The following is a 3,504-nucleotide window of genomic DNA, read 5'->3' on the forward strand; positions in this document are numbered from 1 at the left end:
CACAAAACTGACTTTACTGGTGCTGTAAGGTCAGCAGTTTAATTTTGTGTAAGCACTTGTCTTTCTTTTATTTCCATAGCTTCATTATATAGCTCACTTTCACATAAAGCTAAATGTACTCTTCCATCAGCAAGGCAGTAAAAAGGTTAATTTAAAGCAAGACAAGGAAAAAATGTCAGCACTTTACCAAATCCAATCTCTGATTCTTTTCGATTCCTTTATTTGTTTAATCATTTTAATTATAAAATATTCCAAATGCTGCAAAATATTCAAACTAATGAAATGAACAGCAGAGTACCGATCATCCTGCTCTACCTGATGCTGACATGCAGCAGGTCTGCTTCAGATCTTTAAACTGATAAAAACATTATTTAGAGGGTTAATGCTGCATGAATACCCTTTCCCTTAACTCATTTCTCTCCTTCTCTCCAAGGAGAAATGTAAGTTTTCAATCTTATATACAAGAGTCTGTTGCTAATATATATGTACTCCTATATAAAAAGTGTCTTAAATTTTTTCAGTTTGTTTATTTCTTCCAAGAGAGATAGAGACAAATAAAGAAATGGTATCCCCAATAAAGTCTTCATGTCACAATCAACCCCTAACCTCAGTCTGCCTGCGTCATAGGAATGTGTGTGGATCCGGTCTCAGGACATGAACCACGGACCTTCCAGCTTTTCAGAGTGTTGTGTTGCCATTGCATGGTCAACTACCCCTAATTATTTTGTGAATGGTATAAATATAGATAAATATAAATATTTATTTTTTTAAATGTTGCTAAACAAAAATGTAAATTTACTCTCTGATCTCACCAGAGAGAGACATTTGGAAAGTGAGAAAACATTCCCCAGGGAGGATAGCCACACCACACTCTCTTCTCCATTTTCTTCTCAGAATTTTAGGCACACATGCACACACATCGACATATTTTTCAAGTCATCATATACAGGACTTGAACTTCATTGTAGGTCATGCAGGATCAAGCACCAAAACCACCATACCACCAGCTGGCCCAAAAGATTCATTTTGTTATGTAATCAATTTTTTTTGGCATGTGTATGGGCTTAATGATAATCCAGGAATTGAATTTACTATGAAGAAGTGGTAATTGCTTGAAAAAAGGGTAAGGAAATCGAGTGTGGGAGTGGGAGATGCTAAAACATTTAGGCTGATGAGCACAGATCTGAACACAGTAACCAGGGAAAAGTCTTCCAGAGAGAGGTAACAAAAATGCAAAATGAGACAGGCCAGGAGAGATGAAGTCAGGAATCAAAAAGAGATGGCGGGAACCAGCAGTTAGCGTAATGGCGATGTCGCTGGATTCCCACGTAGTCGACCGCGGGTCGTGTCCCCGGCCCGGTGGCTTAAAACTCACGCTGGGCGCGTGTGCGTGCATGCCCAAGATCCCGAGAGGAGAATGGAGGAGAAGGGATTGCGGCGTGACCATCCCCCCTGGGGGGTGATTTCTCGCTTTCTGTCTCTATGTCTCTCTCTGTCTGTCTGGCGAGCGCACGCGCCCTATAGCGAAAAACCTCTCCAAAAAAAAAAAAAGAGATGGCAATATCAGTGAGTCAGTGCTGAACCCGGGGAGGAAGCCACCAAGACTCATCGTTCAACATGTTCTTTGTACTCAAGCATTAGTTTCTAGAGTCTGAACCATATAATAATGAGTAAATCTTCTATAATTCTTTGAAATTGTTGGATTGGTTAAGACAATAATGTTCTTTTGGCTTTCCGCTCAGAGGAGGCTTTGGTGCAACTTTCTTCAGCCGTCCCAAATCCGGGTTCATCCAACACCAGCCGCCTCCACCATGTCACCCAAACTCAAAGTCGTGCACCTGAGGTGCACCGGTGGCAAAGTCAGTGCCATGTCTGCCCTGGCCCCCAATATTGGCCCCCTGGGTCTGTCTCCAAAAACGGTAGGCATGACATCGCCAAGGCAACCGGTGACTGGAAGGGCCTGAGGATGACCGTGAAACTGACCATTCAGAATAGACAGGCCCAGATGGAAGAGGTACCTTCTGCCTCTGCGCTCATCATCAAAGCCCTCAAGGAACCGCCAAGAGACAGGAAGAAGCAGAAGAATATCAAACATAGTGGGAACATCACTTTTGACGAGATTGTCAGCATTGCTCGACAGATGAGGCACAGGTCTTGGCCAGAGAACTCTCTGGAACCATTAAAAAGATACTGGGGACAGCCCAGTCTGTAGGCTGCAATGTCGATGGCCATCACCCTCATGACATCATAGATGACATCAACAATGGCGTAGTGGAATGCCCAGCTAGTTAAGAAGTATACATGAAATCAACTCAATAAAGAGTCATGTGACAACCAGAAAAAAACAAGGACAATAACATTGAATTATCCATGTATACACCAATTTAAGTTGCCTCTAATGTTCACTATTGCAAACAATACCACTGTGAAGGTACTGCAAACAATACCACTTTGTTCATTCCTCTACATATATTCATGCCTAGAGATAGTTTTCAAACTCAAAAACACCTTCTTTGTTGGAGAAACCAAATTGTGCAACAGAATTTGAACTTTGATTATTTAAAAAAGGATTAATTTGGTTATTTTCAAAATAAAGTCTTCTATCATAGTATGCAAACTGAACAGGATGTTTTATTTGTTATTTATTAGTAAATACCTATACTGTGTTTTTAACCTTTGAGACTCAACTTGTTATATGTATAGAAGGAAACTATTTTTTAAGATTCTAACCTTAAATCATAATCAGCCCCTTTACAACTGCCTATTGACAGGATCCCTGAAGGATCCCTCCTGGTATCCACTTTCTCTTTCTCTGGTGTGCTGGAGCAAAGTGAAGCTGGTTATATATTCAAAGCTCATAAGAGGTTAAGAAAAGCACATCAAGGGAAAAAAGAGAACAGACAAGCCATGGGTTAATACTCACTCAAAGAATGGAGCAGACAGCAAAATTCTGTATTCATTTTAATAACCAGGAAGCCTACACATTTGAGAGAAATAGAGCAAGAACAATCAGAAAGGAATGCAAATGTTAGAGATACAAGCAAATACACTAGATAACAGAATAAATTCTTCAGGCAAACAATCTGGTAAACATGCCCTCGAAGCTTAATAGTCAAGAAAGACTTTGAGTCAGCTGTTGAAACAGGATTTTCACGACCTACCCCATAAAACAGCATATCAGGAAAGCTAACTAGAAGAAGGAGTTACAAGTGGGAGAAAAAAGTAATTTCTCATGACCATAGAACATGGCTTTCTTAAACAATATGTTTTCCTGAAAAATGGAAATAGAAGAGTATAATAAATCTATAGTAGGAACTGTCAATATCTTATCACTTCTCAACCCTGAATGTACCCCTTATGACTTCTCTCTGTCAATATTTGCATTTCTCTGAACACGATATTCTTTATCCAAAATGCTTGGGACCAGAAATGTTTTAGATTTAAAAATGTTTCAGATTTTAGAAAATTTGCATATATATAATGAGATATCTTGGGGTTCAGACC

At 39.6% G+C, this 3,504-nt stretch overlaps 1 pseudogene; it reads left to right on the plus strand.

The window, feature by feature from the left end:
* Nucleotides 1-1,707: 1,707 nt before the first annotated feature.
* LOC102499214 (60S ribosomal protein L12-like) lies at nt 1,708-2,292 on the plus strand (annotated as a pseudogene).
* The last annotated feature ends 1,212 nt before the right edge of the window (nt 2,293-3,504 follow it).

The sequence above is a fragment of the Tupaia chinensis genome, unplaced genomic scaffold (genome assembly GCF_000334495.1).
Source record: "Tupaia chinensis unplaced genomic scaffold, TupChi_1.0 Scaffold000010_1, whole genome shotgun sequence".
NCBI classification, from domain to species: domain Eukaryota; kingdom Metazoa; phylum Chordata; class Mammalia; order Scandentia; family Tupaiidae; genus Tupaia; species Tupaia belangeri.